Below are 27,065 nucleotides of genomic sequence, written 5' to 3'. Positions count from 1 at the left end.
CGCGCGGTGTTGGTGTTGCTTCATTTCAGCGTCAACGCCCAACCCACCGCTGTGGTGCCACTACTGCACGTTCGGGCTGATGCGGGGTGTGCGAGCGAAAGCAAAATTAGTTGAGAAATCTTCATTTCGCAAAAAAAAACGATCACCGCTTCACCAACCGACACCTTGCAGTGGGGAAGAGCGAGAGGAGCAGCCATAGCGGTGATGGTCGATTATTGCGAAGAAAATGGAAAAGATTTCGATCAAAACATAGCTCACTGGACCGCACCAATATTTGCACAGTCACTGCCACCATCCGTCATCGAAGTGAGCGCCATCACACCTTTGCAATGATGTGTCGTGTGGTGTTTATCAAAGCAAACACAGAGCCCAATGCAATGGTTGCCTTTTTCCTCTGTTTTGAAGCTAGCGTGACATGTTTACATCACACATACACACACGAGGGGTCGCACGTGCGCGAAGGATATTAACATACTTTAAAAGGATGCTATTAGCAAGTTAATGGAAAAGCAATACCTTTAAAACAAAACTATCGGAAGGTAAGGAAGGAGCAGCAGTAGTGTGCCCAGGGTTTGTTAAGTCCGCTCGTTAATTTCTATGCTCTTCATTTTAGATTGCAAAACTCGCTGGCTGGCGGCTGTGTGTCGTTGGTACAGTGGCTTGTCTCGCTTCTTGCATCTGCTCAGATTACCATACTCGCTGCGAGTAGGCAAAGTGCGTCTGCTAGTGTGTATATGTGTCCATGCCTTCTCGCCTCAAGCGCATCCGTGGGTGAGTCTAGAAATGATTGTTATTACCCTTTCCAACACTCAACGGCGAATACCTGCAGCGTGGTGCAGCACCCACCTTTAGCCAACCATCGCCCATTTGTTTCAGCTGCCGCTCCATATAGGGACATTATCGATGCCTCTGGTGCCTATCCAGTTGGTTCAATTTGTGCACAAGCGCGGCCGCAACGATCCAAGCGTTCTAGCTGCATTGTTAAAGTGTACAAGCAGAGGACAACGGCGTCTCCAATGGCAGGACCTCCCGAGTTGTCACCTCTTGCGTGAAGCTAGACTCTGTGTTATCCAACCCCAAAACTGGCCCGTAGGGAGATAGCGGCTGATAAACCAACGGTCCGATCGCTAGCCCTCGGGAGAGGCGTGTTACATAACTTTATAAGCGTCCACTCTGGTCGACCTTGGAACGCGATGGCTCCTCAACCCAAGATGGCTCCCGGAATATCGCGCCCTAATTGGACATTAGTTCCAGATTCAACCACCTATCTAACTATCATTCCAGCACGGAGCAATAGCAGCAACACACAATACACAGATTGCCATCCCGTTTTCCCATGGCCGGTGGAGCTCGATCCGTCTTCAATTTGGCTATCGTAGACCTCCTCCATCCCCTACGTATCCCTGGCAACGTAAAAGCGTAAACAAACGACAACGAAACAATTAGCCAACGTGGCGGTTTCGTGTCCACCATTTAAGGGTGCCCACAAAAGGAACGCTATCCCCCAGAATGGCAGCATTCTGGGCAAGTTGCAAACACGGTGCTACCCGTTGCCAGATGGCTGCCAGAAGGCGCGTATGCAAAGTTAAAAGAGTTGTTAGCGTACATTATTGCTTCCCTTTTCTCAACTTGCATCTCAATGCACACGAGCGAGCGGCTTTTGCGCAGTCGCGCACAGAGCGAGGACCTTCGCGCGGGAGTGTAGAGAGACATGCAAACTTCTAGGATTACATTCTGGGAACACGCCAATGAACGCCGCTCCACACACCGAGCCGAACGGTATAACGCATTCCACCCAACCGCTTTTCCTACGTGACGTTATTCGTTTAACTCACAGGCGACTTACACAGTTTCCCGAAACATCCCAAGAATCTTCTGCATCGCGGCGTACGGCAGAAGGAAGACATACGTTTTGGTTGCTCAAACACCGTTAGAAACCGTACCGACCGTATGTGAAGAGAGCCCGAGAACGTGCCGGATATTTGAGACTAATTAATTTCCCTCACTGACATCTCCAAGGGAGTGGGTGATAGCTGCTTCCACCAAAGACAATGTCCTTTCCCATGTTCGTATCGGATCGCGGCACAACTTTCGGCGGAAAAGCGTTGAGAATGTCAACGGGCGAGATAAGTTACTTACAGAGCGCAGCAGCGTTGATAGCACAGCCGCCCTACGGCCTTTTCAGAATTTAGTCTCGGGAGGGCACACACGTTTGCGTGCTGACAGGAGACATTTTATTGCTGTGTCAATGGCAGTAAAACATGAAGATAACAACGGTGATGGTGGATGAGGAGTATCATGTTTTCGGCGTGGTAGTACATACATCTCTTGCACCGGATCGTTGCTGGCATATTAACTTACTTGGCAAAACGTTGCGGGCCAGTTAGGGCGCCCAATTAGGGGAAGTTTCATTATTAATATTCAGTTATGATTAATGTGTTGAAAAAAGGACTACACGTTTTGCCATTTGGGCGATGAAACTCAATACTCTTCGGCATAGAAGCCAGTGCCTTCCATTAATGCTAATTGGCATGGCTTAACTTAAGCGACCTTAAATCATAATTCTGATTGTGCACGATACGTTTAAACAGTTCAAAAATCTAAATTTTCAACGCTCTTTTTACTTTTCTTATTGGCTCAAGATGGAAACTAATACGGCACCCAAATCGCAAGCTAATTGAACCTGACTTCCAAGGTATCGCGTCGTCGGTGGAAAATAAAGAGCGCGCAAAAACCTTGCCATTCTACTCCGCTGGGAACTGAACTTGGACCGGATACGGTGCGCTTCGGTGGGAAGACACCACGGTTGGCCCGCCAAACAAGCCGAACAATCACACCGAGGACATCCACCGCGGAATGTCACAATGGCCACAAGGCGTCTCAAGGCGATGGGTATGTCTTCTCGTTCAGGGCCAAAGCACGCCGACTTGCAGTCGCTCTTACGAACTGGTGTTCTAGCGCGAGAGTTCACTAGGCGCCACCAAAAACACTCTCAGCCTCGATTGACCATTGAAAATCGCCTCACCTCCGACCCGTCCCGGGCCAGTCCCCGTACCGAGGCGGCTTCAGTCAAGCGTGATCAAATCTGGGGAGGTTCCGGTGTCATCGGTGAAGAGCGATCGATCGTTCGTCCACAACATGAAATCTCCACCACATCCGGCACGATTTGGCGTTAGATTTGCGAGTCAAGGTTCGGGAGTTCCCGGGGGCCTAGACGGGAGGGGGGCGCAGTGTGTGCAGGAGAATTGAATTGATTCTCTCTATTGTTTTGCCCTTCGCCAATTGTGCATGGTGTTGTTTGCAGTGCACTCTCGTTTCAATTAGACTGCACGGGTAAGGTCTTTCGATGCGGTACGATCACGAGCACCAATACATTGGAATGGGCTGGGTGCATATCCGCTGTTTCGTTTGGTCTAGGAATCACCCTCATATGCATAATGGAAATCTCTTCGAGCAGACGTGGCACTGTGATCGTTGCGCAATACAGGCAGCCATTGTCACATTGTATTAAAGCATAAGCTCTCTCTCCAACATATGCTTATGCACCGCTTATGTTACGAGCGTTCGATTTGGACCTTAAAGTGCATCATAAATCACGCTCATAATCAGTCTAACAATAACCGGCACCACGAGGAACTATGGTCGGTTTTGGGAAACGCTTTTCATAAATCATACCCACAATCACCAGCCCTCCGCAGCAGCAGGTTGGATTTTCTTCCGGTAGTTCACCACTGTGACCGTACGGTGGCCGGAAGTATTGGTTCCGGCATGTGTGTGTGTGTGTGTGTATGCCCTCTATCGTGATGTCGTGATTCATGCCTTCCGTTAAACAACCGTAAGCTCCTTTACGCCACCTTACCGGGCGTAACGAAAGCCAGCCCAAACATCAAACCCACCCCCCCCTCCGTACTCAATCGAAATCGATGCTCATTTGCATAGTCTTCTATCAAAAAAGGGTAGGCCTTAGGGTGGCGGGGACCACTGCAGTAGTGGGAAGCAACATTGAGCACCGAGCAGTGCAGTACTTCTGGCTGCCCTACTCAGGGAAACACATCACGTCACTTGAGCCCCCCGGTGAAAGATCACTATCGAGCACATACAGACACACACACACACACGCTCATGAAAACCACTACCTTCTCGACGATGCCCCGATTGCCATCGCCCAGAAGAGTGCACTGCGTGGTGCGTGTTCTAGCGACCGAACCATTCCACCGAACAGTTTGGCTTCACAGCCTGATTTCCCAGTTCTCTGGACAGGTTCTCTTCAGTTGCGGGTGGTGGGCAGGAGACACATATATCGTGTACGTTAGATCATCGTTTGAATGCATAATTAGCAGCAAGACGGGTGTGGTGTATGCGTATGTGTCTGTGCCACACCGTGCACATGCCGGCAAAGAAGATGCATACTTCGCAGGTTAAGCATTACGAAATATGGGACCTCAGTCGCCGTGCCCGATGACGCCGTCGATGATGAGGCCACCACCACCACCACTTGAACCTTACGGCACGCGGCACACAACACACAGTCGCGACCGCATTCGGTAGTCGTCTCTCGGCGAGAAGAATGGTGAGAATGTGACTCGCTGGCAATGAAGGTTCTTTTCCAAGCAGCCTTGGCTCTTCTTGAAACCACTCAGAGCTCTTCCCGTCCAAACAATGCATTCGGGTCACTTTTTCGGTCAGATGCATTCTTGGCTACACGTTTGTTTTTTATGTGAGTGGCTGGAGAGGTTCTGCATACAGTTGATTTATTCAAAAAACATCCCGCAAGTCTTCTACTTCGGACTTGCAAGAGTTTATTTTTCGTAACACTTACAGCGAGCTGGCGTCAGCTCAAGTTCTGGCTCGTAAACATCTTCCCCCAAGGACCCGATGCCCACCCGAGGATCCAGAGCTAATTCAAAAGGTTGTCCCCACTACAGCAGGCGACGCTTGAATGTCAAGAACGTGGCAGCTGTTTAGTAAGGGAGGAGAGAAGAAAAAAATAGCCATACAGCCGGGAAACGGATCCACCGCCGGGCGAATCGAGAAAGGTCGACGTTTGGGCACGGCTGCGAGACTCTCCGAGCTAGAAGTCTCGAGAGCTCGAGGTTGAATTTCTGATCTTGATCGAGTCGCGGCGCATTAGTGAGCGAACACCGATTTTGAGGATCGTCGAGGTTTGTTTTTTAAGGGTGTGTGAGTTCGATCGATTGACATTCACGGGGCAATGGATGTCGATTTGTTTCGACAGCTGTTCAGTTTCGTTAGGATTGCTAGTCGAACTGTGTTTTTTTTTTCTAACAGTTTCGTTGAAATGCTGATTGTGTCAATTGGGTTTTATTTGGTTTATCGATGAATCGTCAACCCTTAAATGTCAAGAGTGCTGTGCAAAAAGTAACATCTCTTTTCAATCGTTTGTGGAGCATGTTGCGCCGAATCGTCAAACGGTTAGAAAAGTAACACTATTGTGCGAAAAATGGAACCATCGCAGTGATTTCGTTTCTGTGCCACCTTCTGTTGCTTTTGGTTGAAAGCCCTGACCTTTCTTGCGATACCTGTCGTAAAAGGGGGTTTGAAATGTTTTAGTAACATTATCTCTATAACATTGTTATTGGTACATTATCTTCCATACATCATATATACCGAAAATATCAACAACTAATCCATATTCGTAAGACCATTCCCATCAGTTTAGAGCACATTTAGCGTTCATTTAGCTCAACAATTTCAAAAGTATCAACAAATCAAGGTCGTTGCACATGTATAAGGAGTACATTATCGCCCCAAAACTATTCACCATCCTCCACACCTAAGATATGCTTTTAAGTGCAACTCCCTAACTCCTACGAACTGTTTTCGCGGCCCATCTGTCTTCCATTTGTTCTGCACCGTCTCGTGAACATCTCCACGCAAAATCGAGAAGGCGTCCACGCTCGTATGACTAACACCGATCCCCCACGCTGCAAACACGTTCCCTTCTGCGCAAAAAGTCTACACAATCTTCACTTGCAATGTCACAGACCATTACGATACGGACGTCGCCCCTTTATGACACCGAAGCGCACCGACCGCTCGGGATCGGGGCAGTTCCCAGCTAATGGGGATACTCTTCTTCTAAGTGGACTCATTAATAATGCGAGCAATTTGCCGCGTTCGCGTGCCGCTCGCGTTATTGTGCTGTCGTCGCACGCTTGCAAGAAAGTGACGTCTGCCTCGTGGCCACCATTGTACATTGCGATAGGAACATTGCACATAGAAGGAAGATCTCTTAATTCAAAACTGCCCTGCCGGCGGGTACGCTTTGCAAGTGGTGCGCACGTCTAAAAGGTTGCTAATCGTTGCCGCCTGCGGACCTAATGGTGTCATCATCCGGACGCCCACCAACCAGCCTGCCAGGTGGGAGGAAATTAATTACAAATCGCATCGTTCTAGCCAACCCCCAGCGGCAACTCACGGAAAGCTTGTTCTGGGATGCTGCGAGACATCCCAGAGATTCTTGGGAGACACGATCGCGCAGCGTCTGGAAGCTTGGCAGGTTGCCACTTGCCACGGTGTCGGGAAGAATTATCATCACTCGAGCCCGAAGGTGTGAAACACATTCCACAGCCGCTTCTCGATGGGAAACTAATGATGTTAATCAAGGCTATGACACTTCTATTGACGTTTGCTGAAATCGAAACTCCGATCAAAAAGGCTTCCTGTTCGGCGCTATCGCTAAAGCCGGATCTTTCCAATCCAAGGACAGCGTTGCCTGCGAATTGCCAATGCAAACACAATCACCCATCGCAGGCCAACCACACGAAAGAGGTGTAGGAGATGCTCACTTCGATTAGAGATTAAATTTGAGTAGATCGTGAATCGGAAAAATGAAGACGCTCAGGTACTTCCCCAAAATGAGACAGCTTCTTCTCCTGGGGTTGCTCCAAGAATATACCGTAAACGCACAAGATCTTCATTGTCTCCAGACCGAGCCGTAGCCAACAAAGAAGAAAAGATTTGCTAAGTTCAACATCCAGCGGTCGCATTCTGGAATGATATTTGCACATGCGTTATTTGCCGAGAAATTGAAAGACAAACAGCAGTGCGCAAACGTCGCTGACACACAGGAAATACCGAACCATTTATTTCATATCGGTCTGCTGTTTGTTCTTCTTGGCCCTTCTGCCAGCGTGAAGATTCTTCCCCTAGCTGTAAATACTGGTCTCGCACCATTTACGCCTTTCGTCGAGTTGGGAAGAGAACGATTGAATCAAGCCAACCTAGCTGAACCAAGCAAAGTAGGAAAATGGATTCATTCTTGCTGCAACAGAGCACCGCAACAAGGGAAAAAGATGCGTTTGATCTTCGGAACAACTACTCTTGTCGGTGCTTTTTGCTCGTGACGTGGGCTGTTACAACACAGCGCACAAGTTCAACGACAAGTGCAAATTTTGTTAGACAACAAAATCCTGTTGCTCACGGTCGAGGAACTGGTGGAAAGCTCCGACCAGATTGCATCTATTTTAGGTCAAGAAGTTGTCTTAAAATATAACTGACGTAAACCCTATACTCAGCACTATCTGTAAAGGGGTTTCATTAGGGATTTCCCTAGATAATGCTGCAACAAGCTCAGATCCGGGAGCTTTTCCTCTTTGTAGCACGCGTTGAATGCGCTAGAAATTAGTACCACCAGCCCAGAGCCCAGAGCGCACTTGCGACACAGCAAATCAATCATCCGACAACGGTCAAGTGCACACCGTCGGATGCATACCGTACTAACGGTAGCTGACACATTAGCAAACACAGCGACTCACTCACAAAACACTTCCACCTCTTTCATCATGACAGTGGCAGCATGAATCACAATTGCTTCTGACGACATCAAGCAGCGTTCTGTTCCCTGCTGGGTGGTTCCATCCGGGGGGTGCTTTCTTTAGCGCGAAGAAAGCGATGCCCTTCCCGAGTAATGATGCTTCTGACCTTATACACGCGTAACGTCCCACTGCAGACGGTGACGAATTTGCTTTAATCACAGCGGGAACCAGGATTCTTTGTTCATCTTTTTCTGATTTCATCCTCCAAGAACAACGGCCACAAAACAGTGATGTAATGTACCTCGTTCTCGTTAGGTCACATTCGATACCCTAAATTCGCACACAGCGCTGTGGAGTGGGAACACGAAAACACGAAAAATAAATCGCACCCCCTTAAATGGCGTCGTCACGCTTTATGTTAATGATTCCATTACGCCCGATAGTCCAGCCGACCGAGCCTATTAGCACCCACTTGCAATCGGCCAATCGGATGCCGGGCCTCAGGTTCGTTGCGAGCTGTGCGTTTTATCCCGCTAAAACCCGTGCTGTAGTAAACACATCCCGCTTACCAACGACATCTCATTAAAGCAAGCTCTGATGCTTTTTTCCTCAATCATCAACAAAACACAGGGGATTTTGGGTGCAAAGACCTCACACACGGAACCGGAGATGCCACCGGCAGCCGTCCGGAGTGACTTTCTTCGACCTTTCCTCACACAACCGCACCATTTGGCGACAATTAGCATGCTCGGTATGGGCGGATAATTTTATTGACGTTCTTACACCCTACCACCACCACCACCACCTACCTGGGTTTGAGGTTTATCTTTTCTGTTTAATGTTCTGGCGGTTCTGGAAGGGAATCGCTCGATCGTCCGTCCTACGGTGTTGGTAGAACCAGAATAAATTGTTTTCGTGGGTGTCTGGGTTCAACGGCAAGTTCATTGGTCCAAGTAGACTCTGTTCCATTTAAAGCTCACGAGTAGTATACGATCGTGATGGAAAGCTTTAAAGCGTTATCCCACTTTCTGTTTAAATTGCTTTCGAACAAAAGGCCATAAATGTTAATTAGCCATATACATATGGCGTTGACGGCAACAAACCACGTACAAGACAAACCTCTTCTTTGTTGTTTTAAAAACTAGAAAAGAAATGTCACATCTTTAGGAGAAATAAATGAACTCCGCTTACCAGACAGATTATAATAATGAGAAACATCATCACTGTATGATTGGACGTAGCAAAGCTAACGCCATCTACGATTCAAACAATTGTGATTAATTAACACCTACCGAAGGGTGCGCGCCTGATCAGGTAGGACGTCAGGCAGGCTTAGAGATCTCCACCCCGGGGGCCATATGCTCAACGGTGAGGTCGCCTAGTGCTTTGAGATCCACAACCGAGCAGCAACAATTCGGAGAGTTACGAAAGCAAATCGGGAGGATGAGAGTGTCACGAAAGGTTATCTCGATGTACGTCTGTCGGCCATGGTGGATCATTAGCAAACACTCTACAGATGATCATCGCTGATACTCGCTGGCGTATTGGTTTAACGTAAAACTATGCTGTTGCGAGCAAGCAGGCAAGAATAAATTCCAATTTTTGTAAGTAAATAATAAAACACGCTTGTTTATTACTTACACACATTTCCTTTTCTCATCGCAACTTTCAAGCATTAGAAGACGATGAACTCTAACACCTCAATATTTCACGTCGAATCGTTCCCCTACATGCTGCCAAACCAACACAAACCTCCGCGTTTGCCAATTGCGTAACGATACACCGAAGATGATGGCCAACGCTTAACAATGTGCGCACGGTCGAGAGTTTCATCATCGACCACACGATCGGGGAGAGCCCCGATCTACCGAAGACGATGCTGCTGCTGCTGCAGGCGAGGTGGTGCCAGCACAGGTCGATGTGTACAGATCCATACCACACGCTCCGGCCTTCCTGTTTGGCTGGCTGGCTGGCTAGCAGCCGCTATTGGTGACGCGATCTCGACGATCTCGACATCTCCCGCGACTTCGCAATCCGATCCGTTACCGGAACCGAAGACCTCCAAATTGACGCCTTCGCGAGGGCGGTCTCCATCGCCGAGTGAGTCTGTGTTGCGATTCCCTGGGGCCCAGCGCGTTTGTTATTGTTGCCCGAACAGATCAACAGAGGAAGCAACAAAAAACCAAACTAACAACAACGAACACTGAGACACTTCAAGTCCAGACTATTCATCTGCCTTTATGCGTGTATGTCGATGTGTGTGTGTGTATGTGTTTTTAATGCTGCCCAACATTGCATTGTATTCAAATTGCCCTTACCATGATAACTTCCCCCCAGTGTACTCTTCACCTGGTCCTCTCCCCACGCGCAGAAAGCCAAACAAAAATGGCAATGGCCCTGGACGCAAATCGCTGCCTAGATCCGCGATCGCTCGATCTCTCTCACTCTCTTTACCTCTCTCTCTCGCTCTCTTCGTACACCAGGGGAAAACCGCATACGAACGCCATTTGGTGATTGATTAGCGGTAATTGAAACCAAAATTGAAACACACCGTCACTCTTCACGGTGAGTGACGCTGGGTTGAATGGTTGGCTAGAGCGGACCTATATTAACGAATGCCTCTCCATGCTGTCTGTCTCCGTGCGGGTACGTGACCACACGTGCAAGCCGAGGGTGATGCATAGATGCGCCGATGATTGAGCAGCCGTTCATGATCGAAATCACGATCGTACGTACGGTGTTGTCCGCAGCACTAACGCATTCCGCAACGATCGGAGATGATGTTTGTAGGCGAAGGGGGGCACAAGTCCTCTGATCATCACTTCCAGTCCGTCTGCCGAGGCATGGTAAACAGCCGTGCTAGATCCGAATTTAAATATCCACCGACACCGACAGCAGACCACCGGAAATGGCGACTTTGCAAGAGAGGACACGAAGGACACAATCACAGCAGTCACAACAATGCCCAAAAACTACCCCAAACTAAACACTTCCGGTCCGAGACCCCCGACCCGTCACTTCCGAAGCTCATCTCCATGTGCGTATCTGACTGGCTGAGCAAAGGAGAGGAGTGCGCACTTTTGTTTAATTTTCCGCACAACCCTTCGTTTGCCATAGACCCATAATGCGTGTAGCACAGGAGGTTTGCAAGATGGACAGTGTAGCTTTGTCTGCAATGGTACTTTTTTATACAAAATAACACTCCACTCCACGACCTCCACAGTGCATTCATCAAGCGATCGAGGATCAGATGAGCCCCCGCGTCCGTGCGTAGTAGTGGGCGAACGGGGCGGCGATGGATTGTTAAATTTTAAGTGAATTTAATGTTTCCTGATGTTGATGCCAAGTCAAGGTTTCTTCCATTGCTGTATGCGCACCCATTGGCTAGTTTGCATCATCAGTGTTAAGCATTGTGCAATTATTGCTGTGAAATGTAGCTGTTTGCTGTGTGTTTGCAGTGCATTTACACAAATTGATGTCCTGAATGTGGAGTGTTTTGAAATCGATTCCACTCTGACGATCATCATCTTCAGAGATGCTACAACAAAAATGGATGATGAAGTATTAATGCATAAAGCTGTAGAGAGCTTTTTCGCAAGCTCTATTTTTGAAATTTGTTAAAAGACCCTAAACGCTTCGTCGCTGTCCAATAGTATGGTGCTTTCTACAAAATTGATAATCTGCATTATTAATGCTATCATCATAATCTTGTAGGCCATCCAGACGGGTTAAGGCTGAAACCCTTGAGGTCACTACACAAGCGACCACAAGCAGTCAGATGTTCAACCATTACACTCTCAGCCAGGTCGCGATCTCAGACAGGTGAAATTAGTTTTCACTTTGCCTACGGCCATTGGCCAGCAATCATCACCGGCACCTGGTACTTTGCGGTCTAGCGATAACCTCGGGTGAACTATTCGACACCGCAATAGAAACACTTGCACTGATGGAACGATCTCGGTTCTAACATTCCAACGATCCTACCAGTGCGATCCAGTTAATAATCGAGTGACCGCAAATGATGTTTTGATCAGGCCGGCAGGCGAGTCCCCCCTTGCCCATTCTCACTTCTGTTGTCCTTTTCTACCTAGGGATAGTACTGTTGCACATCTCGCTATCCGTCAGCTTGAGACAGCGCGCGCCTCGGTGCGGTAATTGAGATGCAGAGTTCGGTTATTTCGCTCCTGCCTACCCTACACGTACGTCACCGTACCACCGCGAGTAGTGGCGGTGATTTATACCCCCAGCGGAAAAGGTCACCGCAGGAAACTACAACAATCGCCCGAAGGATGCTTTGGCCTCACCGCGGGAGTGCAAGATTGCAAGTCGTGACTGCCGGGACTTGACCAATCAATCGCTCGCCGTCGATCGGCCGCCGATCGGTATCATTCTTTCACACCTCGACGACTTCATTAGAATGGAAGCTAGTTCGCGGAGTGGGACAGGTACGAGTCGGCACAATGGATCGAATGGATTGAAGAGAACCTGTCGAGTGACCTTTAAAGGGTGATAATGAGTGTTCCCAGGATCAGATTACCATAACCTGCCAGTGTTGTGCTGAAACTACAAACCGTACAAAACGTATTGTTCTTCGTGATGAATGTGACAAACTTCACTGATATTCAAATTTTGGGAAGACGATTCTTCATCTTGCAGAGGAGTCCTCCATTCTTACCTGGAATGATAATAAGAAAAGACAACTATTAGTATAATTTCACTATAAAGCATGTTTATTTGGGCAGCTGTCAAATGTTTCATGGTAATGAATCATTCGTAAAATATATAATTTAAATCACTTGGATTTTTCGTACTGAATTTTGTTAACACATCTCTCAGCGCATCTCCCTTCTCGTAGCTGCAGCCTTACATCATTTAACGTAATTTAAATTAATGTAATGTTGTAACTATTACACTCTCCCCGTTCGGTGTGAACAAAATGCACTTCCTTTTGCAGTACATACCGACTTAATAAACCATTTTGCTTATGCGAGGAACAAACCCAATGTCGAGATAAAGTCATTAGTAATTCTCTAAAAGCCTACCGTCAGTATCTTTCCCCTAATACCGAATGCACCCACTTTCTCTTCAGCTGCATTTAACACCTAATGAAACGCTCCCTTCCACCAACCAAACGAACCCAACACACCATCATATTGTTGTTTTCCTCTCCCATCACCGTTTGAGGAAACATCAAGGTTGAACACCTCAACATAATGTGTCTTGTGAGCGCCAGACCCTAAACCTCCCGAAACCTCCCGTAGACGACCGTGATCGTGGGGCGTGAGCTCTTCCGCAAAAATGTTCAACGAAACCTTGCCACATAAAACCACAAAACAAAAAAAGAAGCGCAACAAAACAAAAGCCACTGACAACCCCTCGGCACGTGAACACAATCACGACCGGATGTGGACGTGAAGCACACGGATTCGTTTCCGGTTGCAGTGGGTAGTTGCTCTGAATTCCGCTATCGTCATCGAGCTATCGCTATTGTCTTTCCGATGCGCAATCTTTGCGCCTTCGTTGCGCAGAAGAAATGGAAAGAAAATCCCTTCATTTGCTTTTGAACCGTGCTGGGACCCCAACGCCGTGCAGTGGTGCATGGGTTTTTTGTTGCTGTTGTTGTTTTGTTTCACAAAGCACATAGACACGCATAATTAATGCACTGCCACACCGCGGTGGTTGATTGTAAAAGTCGAGCATGTACACATTAAAAATTATACGACCAAGCACGCACGAAATCTAAGCGTGCAACAAACACACGGCACGAGTTAGGAGAGGCTAGTGTAGCAATTAAAAACGTACACACACACTCACGCAGAGAGACACAGGTTCCTTTTTCGATTGCATTTGCGGACCAGCGTGTCCAGAGTGTGGCAGCGTGTGCGTAGTAAAAGTTGCATTAAACTGAGCCGTGCACGACGGAGTTTTCCAACCAACACACCATCACTGGCACCCCACCAACACAGTACACGTTCGCGAAGGATAATGATCACTAAACGCGAGCCAATGGCCAGCCAAAGGGGTTGTAAAATCACACAATCGAACGTTTTTCACTGCAAAACAAAGCGATCAAAGGGGGCGGTGAAAAACTAACCAACGCACAGGCGCGAATGACCGAGCAAGGGCGGGCGGTGGCGGTTTCACAGATGGATTTCACGGAAGTGAGGAAATTGTTGTCTTTATTTTTTTTCTTTCGTACCACCTGAACCAAATACACCAAAGGCTCTGAAAGCACCAAAGCTCGTGTGATTGGTAGGCAAGCTGAACCGTTGCTGCAATCGCTTTACACGTGCAGAGAAGGGGCTAGGAGGCTCAAGCAAGGTCGCGTTAAGCGGGTGTTTTTCGATTTCAGTGAGAGGTGCAACGAACAAGTTAAAAACATTGCAGAAAAGATGAATGGTGATGGTGGTAGTGGACGTTAATCGGACTGTTGATCGACATGAGCGAGATTTGTGTGTTTGATTTAAGCACTCTGAGTAAACATGACAAGTAATTTGAATTTTCAATGAATTTAGAGACTGAATCGTTTCGGGAAAAGGACTTAATAATTTAATATTAATTAAAGATGATGTGAAGCATTTTTCGCCTTTTTTAAGTCTTGGCATAACCAACCTATGAGCCCAAATTTATTCTTTGATGCTTGTGGTCGGTTTGCGAAGGAATCGAGCCACGGTCAACCTAGTCAGAAGTGTCAATACGTCTACCAATTAGACCACCAGCCTGTCACAGTTTGTGTGCGCTTACGACCACATAAGAACCTTTGCGCAGACGGTTTGTAGCGCCAACCTCAATGCCATCGCTCCCGATGATGCGATTGTAACGAGCTACTCTAGAAACTCGACAACAAAACCAAAACAATATCCTCATAATACCCGCCAACGCCGTCTTCACGGTGCGCTCCACAACTGAATGGAAGGAAATTATAAATTTTTCCCACCTGTGTACCATTATGCCATCGCTCGGCAACCTCGGGATTGCTTGAGACGGGAAACTTTGGGGGACGGTTTCGGAACGACTTAAGGCAGCAGCATCATCCGTGCGCAACCGATTACGCCAGAAGAATGCTCCTTCTTCTTACCTCAACCGGTCAAAAATAGAAAACCATTGCGCGATGACCCGCTGTAATCTTGACCAGCTATGATGTCAACGAATTGTCTCGTAAATTATTATTCTTGAACGTCTCTTTCCTGCTACGGTGTATGCACCGTTTTGCTGAAGAGGGTTGGTTGATTGCTACTTTCCCTTTCGTTGAACGCTGTACCAACAAAGGGGAGCAACGAAACCTTGCCCAATGACATCACTTCAGGAAAAAAGGTCAACAGTGGAGCGTTGTTGTCACTACTACCAACAAACAGAGTCCCAATTATTTGCTAAATACACTCTGTATGTGTTGGTATTTCTCAGTTAAACAAGAAGCAGAAGCCCATTCAAGACTTTTTGGAACGCTGCTTCGCCTTTACGCTTCGGTAGTTTCGTTGCTTTCTTTACCATTTTATTTAATTTCTATGCCCTCATCCACCTGTGCATGGCTCACACTCATTCTCAAACTACCTCAAACAACAACCCCAGACACCGCCGATTTCAAGATGACCGCTTGAACATTCCCTCCCCCCCCCCCTCCTCCATTGGGCAAACCTTTTAATTACTACCACCGGGCAGGCACCTCGAATTTTGAGTGACCTCTGGAGCAAAATTAACCTGCCATCGGCATCGTCCACTGATGGCGGTGACCTCAATTTTTACGCTCTCGTTCAAAGTGTCTGACCAACTGCCTTACATATCACCTGCGAGGTTCTGTCATGGGTGTCGTGCGTGTGGTTCAGCATGAGTTAACTAATCACCTGAAGCCGTTTTGACAACTTCTGGAGGTCTAGCGACGACTTCTATGACGAGTTCTGCCTCCTGCTTTTCGATTATATCGCAAGGACATAGGAGTCCAAAATGTGCGTGACATGACCGCGCTAATACATTTGATGCGCTTGAACAATAGTCAAACACGCCTTAGACAACTACATCCTATCATGTTCTCCTCTCAAGATTGATATTGCGCCTGATGTCTTGAGTAAACCGAACCGATTAAAAGTGACTCCATTCCATGGTGATACAAGAGGGCGATCTAGATGCAAAAGTTGGCAACAAACGCTCACCGAATGGAACCGCACGTACTCCGCAACCAGAATACTCTGAACCCTGACGACAGTGCTCCCTTTGACAGCGGACCGAACCGACGCCGCACGAATGACAGGGCCCTCGGTCGGAGCGCATTCCCTTTCACTTTTCAGCCACGCTGGTGGTTGTGGTGCTGCTGCTGCTGCTTCAGTTTCGTTTTCTCTGGCATCTGATGCGTTGCTGAATGAGCGTGTGCGACTGTGGTTGTGAGTGCGTAGTCGTCGGCTACTTGATCGCGTTCGAAGCAGGCCCGGGCTTGTTACCAATACTACCTTCGATCCGCTCCACTCCAAGCGCGTGCAGTTCGTGCTCTCGAAAGTAAGTGAACGGGTTTTTCGCATTCGCCCTGCTGCCCTTTTGCATTCAGTGGACCACCGTCTTCTACTGAGAGTACCTTGTACCGCAGCACACAATTAAACCCTCTCACAGAAACCTATGACGCGCAGCGCGGCTGCGGGGTGGTTGTGCTCATGGAAGTCTTCGAGACACCGGCACTGGTCACTCCCGAGAGGGAGTGAGAACGGTCCAAGAGCGTGTGCGAGCGCGCGCGCGCACCCGCGCGTCATGTTAATGTCAAACCCCAAAGTGTTGTCAATACAAACAAACAATCGAACAAGCCTCAAGACCTCGCACGCTCAATGAATCGTGCCACACAATCGGTGAAACAAAAAAAAAAACACCCGTTCCGACCACAAACAATAACGAATCACTCGAGCACACCAATCTGGACTGAAAAACCTGCGCGGCACCCTTTCATAGCTCGGGCCCGGCTTTGGCCTTTGCAAGTCTCAAGAATAACTACTTAATTGGGTGTTCTACCTCCACTCCAGTACACCCAAGAGCTCGCGCTGGCATAACCCGACATTGGAGCAGCAAGTTGTCGAAGGCGTACCACCGTCACACCTTCCCTACGCTTACCGTGAACCATGTCCAAATGCACTACACGGTCATCAAAAAGGTAGGCTCTGCATACCGTCGTCATGCCCCTTTGTAGTTGCCTTGGTTATACTACTACCGCGTGCTCTATCGGTGGTGTAGAACGGCAACCTCCATTGTGCTAGAACTCTGCGCACAATAAAAAGATGGCCAGAAGCTTGACTCAAGATCTGGATCCAGATTGTTCTGAAATGCATTCTTGTCCCGCTGCCCTCCTCCGTCCCATTTGGACCACATTCTTGGGACACTGTTCAATTTATGCACATACATTGTCACCGATCGACTGATCGAAATGCAATATTTGAGGAATGTCTGCTGCCGATAAGCTGTTGACAGGACTGATGCAACTGATAGCTGCATGTTGCGACCTGCCAATAGCATCCATTGAACCTCGTGTGTTGCGTGTGTGGCAACTTCTAGGACTTTAACGCTCCGACGCAGCAATCATTCTGCTAACCACCCAATTAATCAAACTCAAACGACAGAAGCCGAACGTCGATGTCCTTGCCTGTCCACAAGGCACACACACATTGGGTGCACTTTTCGCGGTAAGGCTAGCAGCTTCATTATCCGATCCACCGAGTGGTTCCACCAAGAGTGGACAAATTAAAATTTTATTCATTAGTGTACAGCCCGCGCGCACGCCGCCGACAGGGGGAACAGGTTTGGACATTCGTTTGGCCACATACCGGTGTGTCAACTGTTGGTAATTTTCGTTGATTAGCAGCAACGCACCAACGGTGGATAGTCACCATAAGGAGGGGCGCAGGAGACCCTAGCAATGGAGAGCAGTTTCGAAATTTGAATGTCAAACTCGTTCCGCTGCAATTGCTGGCCGGCTGCTCTTATCTTGACTGGGTCAGATGGATGTCTGTCTGACATTAGCCAGCTGACCTCCTATGACGACGTTGAACTATGCAACCGTGGATTATAAGTTTGTGCCGACCTGCCTGCCTGCCTGGGGCAGATATGTTGAGATGAGTTTGCTTTGTAGCACAGCCCGGAAATCGTTCGCATCATCTTCCTGTACATCGCGGGGAGAAACTAGTTTCTGCGGTTTTCTGTGAACGTAAACAACCTGCTGCCTCCGGCAATTGGCCTAATCCCACTGAGTCGTCGAGTTCCAATTCCATTCGTTAATGTTACGGCATACATACGGGGGTCGGTCGCTAAACATTTATGATAGCTGTTCATCTGTGCCATATTCACACCTGCCCGGTCGTGTTGGTCGGGGGTCGGTCGTTAACGAGGAAGCAACCCGCACTGCCCGCACAGAGAGGCCTAGACAACAAGCTGCACATGGTTGGCGGTGGCACGGAACCGAAATCCCCCATAAGCTCCACGAACAACCACAGTGTACGTAACAGAGCGGAAGGAAGAATCTAAAGTCCACTGCATTTGGCATTTAAAAAATGCCATATTTTGCCCCTTTCGACTGACCGGCTCGGCTAAGGTTTGCACAGTGGTCTAAAACCCCGTGCTGTAGGAGCCGTTGCACGAAAGCGGGCGAGACTGGTGGGACGCTGGGAAATGGACGTTGAAAATGTCTGCTACTGCCCAACTGTTGCTGCTAGCTTTATGATCTTGGCGACGACGATGCTGCTGCTGACGATGGCGACGATGTTGGGTGATCGGATCGGTTTCGGACGACGCTGCAACTACAGAGTACGGTAGAGCCACGAAAAACCCGTTTCAGTTCACCGCCGCTAGTTTCTGTTGTTGTCTTCCTGTTGTTGCAATAAATCGCTGAATAAATGCTACAGAGACACACAGAGGTCTGGTACGGTGGGGCGGAAAATAGTGAAGGAAACTGGTCCGTCCGGACCTGACGTTTCGCGAAGCGTTTGGGGAGGGAATGGATTGTAGATGGGGCACAGCGATAGGCTTTCTTCGGTTCGCCTTTTTTATGCACTGGCGGTTGATGCAGTGTGCTTGGTAGTGTGTGTGTGTACAGGCAGTGAGTGTGTAGTAGTGTGCAGAAAAGCAGGATTGTTTATGCTGGGCTGCATAAATGCATTTCACTTTCATTGCAAGGGGATCGTATGTTCCGAGGTCAGTTTTTCTCCCTCGTTACATGGTTTTCGGTAGTGTTTACGCTGCGAAGCTGTAGGATATTACTTAAGAGATCTTCATTGTAATCTTTTTGTTTCTTTATCCATTAAAGCGCTTACAAATTGAAACATTTAACACTTTGATTAAATACGTAATAAATTGACTTTGAATGATATACGATGAAAAAAGCACATAACTATTTTGACATTTTGCTTTTGATCACTCAGAACTAGTTTCATCTCACCGTTTGATCTTTGGTTGAACTTTCTGGAAAGTGAGAATCATTCTCAAGCTGATTGGTAACAACAAATTTAGCATAAAACAGCGAGAATTCTCACATTAGCATACGGATCGCTTTTGGATCTCCACGATGAAACACACCTTGAACTATCGCCGAAAGAAACTAAACTTGTTCGTGTCTTAAGATGACATTCGACATTTGCGTGGTCAACCTTATGTTTGGAACTCTTCTTTTCTTTCTCCTGCAAACAACGCCAACAACTCTAATCATCTCAGAATAAAATTAAAACAACTCGTATCATTTTCGATACATTTTGTCTCTTAATTCCTGCTTCTTTTCGGATTACATTTGGTAGTGAGACCCACTAGCCAAAACCTGTTGTTGGGACACCTTTCAAATCGACACACACTACGCCTTAGACTTGCGAACAAACCCCGTCGAGGTAATCCATTTGTATCGACACCATTCGTTGAAGCGACCGTGTTCGGGGGTGAACTCATTTCACCCAACCGCCGTTCGCACAATTTGGCATAAATTTCCAAAGATGGAAATCGCACAAAATTTTCGCAAACCAACCCCCTTGCGTAATGTCGTTTTGTCGTGCAGCAGACAGGAGAAAGAGGTCGCAAGGTTGCACGGTGGTGTGGAATTTGAATTTGAATGTGAAATTCCTTCACATTCGGCACGGCATTAATTGGAGTAATTTGTCGAACGAAAACAGCGCTGCTGGGCTGTGGTTGATGAAAGGGATAACTGTCAATGTCACAAAATAAGAAAAAGGATTATTTGCGTGATAAACACAGCAATACCAGCTCTTAACCATGAAGCATTCTATTCACGGTATCCTCAACCGGCCCTACGGCATATGTCTGTTCGTGCGGTGAATCAAGGGACTCACATATATTCCATGGCCAACTCGTTGTGTTGTATTCGCATTTTACTCAAAATTTCACCTCTCCTTTTCTACTCTCTCTCTCTCTCTCTCTCTCTCTCTCTCTCTCTCTCTCTCTCTCTCTCTTTCCCTTTCCCGACTACCTGCTCCATACTACCTCAAAATCCTCTGCTGGTGGTAACGAGGGCAAAAGCACCGACGTAAGTTTCCCTCCACCCGGCGCAACCCCAAACAAGACGCGCGTGGAGAAGTGAAAAGCCACCGGCACACACTGTTCACTTCACTCATGCTGTCTACCTTCGCCGCTACCACTACTTTCACGGTTCTGGCATCCGAAATACACACGCAAAAAAAAGCACGCAGTACAAAGTCCCTCACCCACCGCCTTCCCGTATATATGTAACAGCCCAACACTGGTTTCGATCGAAGTAGGCAAAAAAAACCCACGAATTGCGCACACCGCGACGTCGCGTTATGTGAATACAAATTGGCTACTCTTGCGCACTGCGCCGACTGGGTCTGCGTGTTCGTTTCTGCTGCCCAAAGCTCCACCACCACCATTCGCACGCGCGCGCTCGCACACACGGGAAGCATTTTCTCCTTCGGCCAACATGATCGTGATCGGGGTAGGTAGCGCTCCCAGCGTCTGTCCAAGGCTTTCGAGGAGTGACTTTGTTGACCAAAAGCCTCCATGACCCAACCTCCAGACGCTTTCCTCTCAGGGCTCTCAAATCTCAACGACCACACCACAGCCGTATGCAAATGAAATTCGGTAATAATCGGAGCCCCAAGACCAACGACCAGCAGCAGCAGCAGCAGCAACGAAGGAACCCCAAAACAGATAAAACTAAAACAAAAGGAAACGGTCAGCGGGAGATTGTGCATGGCAGACCGCCTACAACATACGGCCATACTCTCTCGCCCCCTACATTTGCATACCGGCCGACCGCCAACTAGACGGGTAGTGAAATCATAAGAAATTGTATCATATCGAATCGAATCGAAGTAACGAAAAAGCAAAACTGAACCAAAACGAAATTGAGCAGGCGAAAAGAGCAAGCCAGACGGAAAAGGGGTGTACAAGTGAAACAAAACCAGTACCACTGCACTGTTGGCATAGACTTGTTTTCTCCCTGTTTTGTGGTGCCACCACCACCACACTACTACTGCTTACTTCTTGTGCCATTACCACCATATGCTAGTAGTTTCTAGTCGATTTTCGCCACCGACTGGTTTGGATCGTTATGCTGTGGTAGGTACAAACCAACCGCATACGAAACCGAACACGAATGCGGGCGTAATTTGCGAAAGCGCGATAAAATTGCGCACAATTTTAGCATCCCCAGCACACGTGAAATGATCGAGAGCGATGATATAATTCATCAATTTGAGATCCTCGCAAACGCGCTGACGCTCAGCGGAATGTATTGTGTTCTATTCTAGCAAAATCATTGCGGCATCCATTAGTAAATGGAGCTAATTTGTCTTTCTGACATTCCAATTTACTTTTGGACTTGATTTGGTACCGAAAAGAGTATCCACCAAGTAATTTCCAATGAATCTAGCTGTTAGAACACTCCACAGAGTATTAAAAATTATCCTCCTACTGAATATCTCCGTTCGAGAATTGATTCGTCCCAGATGAATTGGATTCACCAATGATTCATGTTTACACGTAGCAGCTAATTGGAGATGATCCTGCCCGATATGGGAGGCAATCCCGGTCGTAAGGCGTAGCTGGAACCTATTTCCCGGGAAGTTCTCACCGGGACGTCCAGAAGGTGTTGTTGGTGTCTCATCCAATAGTACCGTTAGGTTCACGTCCAACACTCTATGTTCGTTTCAAGTTCACGTTTACTCACCCAATCGATCCGCCTACGATTGGGTGCCATAACCGGCCACCTACGTACAACTCCCAGCTGTACCATCCAACGTTTCGCAAACATCACCGAAACGCCACCGGATGAACGAACTGTGCTGGAGCCATTTTTGGAGAAAACAAAACTGGTCCTCGTCGACTAGATCCGTCTCCCAGTGCGTACCACCTGGACGAATCTGAGTAGTTCTTCCATGGTGGTGGTGGTGGTGTGTGTTGCAAAATACGTACTTCCCTCACATTCGACAAGGTCATTTACATCGAGGCATCCAGCTCCTACGCAAAATGCAAACAAATCTGCGTTTCTGCGCCGTTGGACAACTGTTCAAACTTACTCACGTATCGTCGTAACTGATCGGGTTAAGATTTTGAAATTGACTTCCGAATAGAATGAGATTAATGACAGTCATTGTGCAAAACATGTCTATCGCTCAAAACATTCTTCCCTCCACGATTTGTTCTATCAACAGCTATAAATCATCTTCCAAACAGTGCTTTAAACTATACAAAGAAATCTAATCCTGAATCAATGTTACCATATGAGGCTTATGACAAATTCGAGGTTGCACATTGTACAGGTCTCATGCACAACCTTCCCGTTCCATAAAGCATCTCCCTTTGGTAGCCTTCTCCTTCCACCTCGCTTCGCCAGACTTGCAAAAGAGCTTAAAATTCTGCCGAAACACCCACTCGTCGTAAAAGAAAAAAGCACCGGGGTAGTATCGTGCATCTTAAACCCTCCGTAAACCATTCGTACCACCGCGAACCTGTCGACAGCACGGCAAATCGGCCGAATCTCCTTTAAAACAAAGCCTCCACCTCGCCCAGGGAGATTGTTCTGCGGCGATACAGAATTATATGCCGCTGCCGACGCGCGGCAGGAGACGTGCCGTGCGAAGCGATGAAGTATGACCAGGGCCCAAGATCAATGATTCAGACATTCTGGACATCCGGTTGGTTTCCTTTGGGCCCGCCATCCTCCGGGAGATATATGTGCTGGTGAAATAAAGCAGATTTTAACGATCCTACACAGGAGGATCACATTTTTTTGTCAACTTGCATCGTTTCTCGAAAAGGTTGCAGAGTGATCTCGCAATCGGATCATGTCTGGTAGAGGGTTGTTGTTTTCAGTTGGTTCTTAATTTTATTTATGGTCCATGAATGGTTGTACGAGTGCGCTGGGTTTTAGTGCTTTTCTCACTCATTAGAGTCTCGTAACGTTGGCCACGCTCGCTTAAAGGTAATACCACCAGCTGATATAGTTCTAGAGTGTTACTTTAACCTTAACCCTTCTACCAGGCAGATCGGATGTTTTGTGCTGTTACTGTTATATCTCGATCTAGGTGTGAAATCAAACTAATCCTTGACCAAGTTAAAGGGCGTCAAGCAGAGCTATAAACCATGGCAATAAAATTAAAGGGCATTCTTTACGATCGATAAACGAATGCTGATAACAATGACGACAGTTAACCTCCACATTCAATTAAGCTTCCAAGATTAATAGCCAACGGACTTAGAGAATGAACAAATTTACAGTTGTACCTTTGTACGTTTTCTTCCTAGAAGAGTCGATCAGGTTCGTCGCTTGTTCAAGTCTTTCGTTTCTTAAGTAATGGGAAGGTAAAACAAAATCCCAAAATAAAACACATGTAGTTGAATTAAATTGAATATTACTTTAGTTAAATGAAAGCATATTAAAATTACTTCCATTGCAAGGAAACAAGCCTGTAAACGAGAAACCATTCTAACGATCGTTAAATAAATTGCCCAAAAGAAGAAAAAAACATTCATTGTGCCCCTTTTTTCCTTCTTCCGGCACAACATTTGCATCGTTAATCCCCAGTAAACGCGTCCTGAAATGCTTCTATCTTGTCATATTTTCGACAGTTTTTACCTCCAATGCCTTTTACCTTGAACCCGGACCAAAGTTCTTCCTTTTGCCAAGGAAACGCACACACACACAACAACTCATTGCAGCAATTTTCTTGTGTAATAAACGTCAAAAACGTTCAAGCAAACAATTGGGAGTGAAAACAGTTGCCCCACCGCTTAGTCCTGAACCCTGCGGTTAGTTTGCATTGGCGAGGAGCGAACCCAGCCCCTGAAATAAATCATTCGCCGTCCCGGGGGCATGGAAGTTTTTAAACGACCTCCAAAAAATTAGACTCGCTTCCATACTTTTTCTTTGCGTCAAATTGCACACACACACGCGCGCAACAAACCGCCGCAGTGGTGGCACATCAGCCAGGACAACCTGCTAAGCCCCCAAAACGCCAAACCGAGCGGAGATCAGCTGAAGAGAGATCCTCCGTCACACCCGTTCCGTGCCGAAATGAGCCCTCATAAATCAAACGGGAAACAAATTTGAGGTTTTCTACGCAATCATTACAGACCTTGCGATAAAAGGTTTTCACGAGGCTCTCGAGGATGTGTTGCTGGCCTGCACGGTTTTCTGTGTTTGTAGGCTACAAGCGAGACTGCCGTGGGGTCCGTAATTTGGATGGCTGCGATCGTTGCACCTGGATGTGGTAAATTAGACAATCCTCTAAGTGAGGAGCCAGCCGAAAACAGACAAACGGATTTAGCTGTAAGTAACATAATCACAGCCTGAAAAGAGGAAATTATCACGAACGAATCAATCCTCTGGCCAGCCTTATCACCTTAACGAATCGTACGATCGGGCCAGGAGCTAACCACATACAGAGAAAAGAAATCGAGGGCTTGTGCAAATGAAGATCGTAAATTTAATTTGATCTTCTTCGCCTTCTGCTGCTGCATCGAAAAATCGCAAACACCAACACTCAGCGGCATTCTTTTTTCATCTCCACCGTACAGAGTGCTTCAAATTTTGCCCTTCCTTTCTATGGTCCCTGAGTTTGTGTTTGATAAAATTAAGGCCGCCTCGTTTTGGGGAAGCTGGTGGGAGATGTTTAATTGACCGTTAACGATAAACATCTTTATTACTCTGTTTCATTTCACACTTTGGACGCTGCACACACAGCGCGGCAACGAGCCGAGCCGATTATTTTGCGGTGGAATCTACCAGCCCCAAAGAGAAAATGACATGCTTGCAAAACCCCGCGGGAATGCAATTCACCTCCTCTAATGCGACTAAAATTCCTCTCAAAATAAAACAAATGCATCTTTTTACTTCTATTTCAATGTAGATTGCGTGTCCGTTCGAACGCCAAACACAAAGGTCGATCGGTGTTCGCAAAGAAAGTTGCTGTAGCATAGCAAAAGGTGCAAGGGAAAAGCACGCGAAAGAAAGCATGCCCCGTTCCTTCGCGGCCCATTCGAAACCGTGCGGGGCACTACAACCCGATCGATAAGTTTTGCTTCCCTCTCCAGTGTACAAAACCACCGTTCAATGCAAGTGAAAGTGTTGGTACACTCGGCCGATTGTATTTTGAACCCGAGAGCCACGAGTGCCGGGTTTTTGCTGGTTAAACGCCATTCAAAACCGCAGAGAGTTGCGCAGAGGTTTCCTGTACGTCCTTGTCCAAGGTAAAGAGGTATTTTGCATTATCTTTTCTCACTACAGTTCCCCCCCATTCCCCTCTCTCTGTAGGTTCCATCACAAACGAAACGTCACGACGAAGACGAATCACTATCGCGCACAAATGCATTCTTCTGTCACAATCACCGTGCTTCAATTGCTCTGTTCAATGACAGAACTCAAGTGCTTGTTGTGCCGTTCGGCTGACCCAGGCTGACCATTGCATTGCCTTCACCATTGATCTTGTCCGTAGTGTATCTCCATTTTAATTAGCTTTTTATGCACACTTTTTGATAAACTTTACGTCCTGCACTTCACAGCACATGGTACACACTATACACATCGTAATGTCGCTTCATGATGGCTTCATGCACCTTCCAAGCTTTTCGGTGTGCCGGACGACACTTGCCAAAAACTGTTGCTCCATCGCCCGGGTGCGTAAGCGCGAATCTTCGCCCGTTTCGCGTCAAGGACGCTGCCATTTCCATTACGATTATCACCTTTACTGCAGTTTGACAATCCACTTGGACGGCGATGTTTGGAGGCCACAGGATACCACCACAAGACACAGTGCAGTGAGGTGTTAATCGTGAAGCAGCAGGGTGGGATTGCTTTTTTATAAACTCCAACGGCCTATTACTTTGGTGGTGGACGTCCGTTTTGGTGGAAAGGTGGAAAGAAGGAGAGAGATGTAGAATGAAGTTTTGTGTGCTGCACTTATCAATGCCAACCACTTTGGTTGGGAGTTGGTTTCAGGTGCCGTGGCTATCGTCATCATCATCGCCATCATCGTCGTCATGATTATTATCATTGTGTGGCGGGTACAAAAAGGTGCTAATTTTTGGTTTATCTACTCTCCACTTCTACCCTAACGGTGCAGCCTATTTCACAACACGGAGTTCATAATTCGAAACGAAAGTGAGTTTTGGACGAACGTTCATGCTAGACACGAGCCATAGACACACACACAGTCAGGAAGCGCTTTTTTATTTGCTTCTTGTGCTAGCTACTGCACGAATGAATGAAGCAAACGCTGCAGGGTAACATACCATCCGCTGCAGACGAACATAAAGCAACGAATGAAAGATGAAGCGCCCATAGAAAAGCGCCCATGGAGCCGCCGCCGAGCCCAAGAATAACAGGTACTACTCTATCGCTCTAAACCCTTCCTTCCCAGTGTGTGTGTCCCTCGCAAAAGGTTCCCATTTACATCCCGTTACTCCACGCGCGAGCACAACGATAAAAAAAAACGGGGAATCGACTTGCCATTTTCCTCTTCTGCCACACAGCCCAACAGAGGGAGAGAGTGGGTTCGTCGCTTGTTGGACGATCTTTCGGTTTTTGCTTTGCTCGCTCGCTGGGCGCTGGCTGCGCCTCGCCATCGAAAACGAAACGCGAGTCTGCGATGAAATGGAAACGCCTGAAATTGTTCCGACAATTGAAATCGAAAGTTGACAGATTCATCGCCATCCGTCGCCGAGACTGATTGCGGTCTCGGCGGGAATGACCTCGATTCTTCATTCACGGTGAATTGCGACGTTGTGTGGCGGGGGGGGGGGTTGGCTGCGTTTGAGTGCGCTGGCCGAGAAAGTGTACTTGCGTGCTTAGGGGCGAGATTAACG

General features: G+C 47.5%; 1 protein-coding gene and 1 long non-coding RNA gene across 7 annotated transcripts in view; one reads left to right on the top strand and one right to left on the bottom strand.

The window, feature by feature from the left end:
• LOC121593124 overlaps positions 1-27,065 on the bottom strand; it is a 146,742-nt gene that overhangs the window by 67,357 nt on the left and 52,320 nt on the right. The gene's annotated exons all lie outside the window — the stretch shown is intronic.
• On the top strand, positions 396-25,462 carry LOC121593132. 3 transcript variants are annotated; one of them, XR_006004734.1, is made up of 4 exons: positions 396-539; positions 614-771; positions 2,643-2,892; positions 25,112-25,462. It is a non-coding gene; the product is annotated as an uncharacterized LOC121593132 (long non-coding RNA). The 3 variants fall into 3 exon arrangements; XR_006004733.1 differs by lacking the exon at positions 25,112-25,462 and adding an exon at positions 6,418-7,922; XR_006004732.1 differs by lacking the exon at positions 25,112-25,462 and having other exon boundaries at positions 2,643-5,417.

This window comes from Anopheles merus, chromosome 2L (assembly GCF_017562075.2).
Source record: "Anopheles merus strain MAF chromosome 2L, AmerM5.1, whole genome shotgun sequence".
In the NCBI taxonomy this organism is placed as follows: Eukaryota; Metazoa; Arthropoda; class Insecta; order Diptera; family Culicidae; genus Anopheles; species Anopheles merus.
Note: the sequence above shows the minus strand (reverse complement) of the source record. Positions and strands in the feature narration are given on the sequence as shown.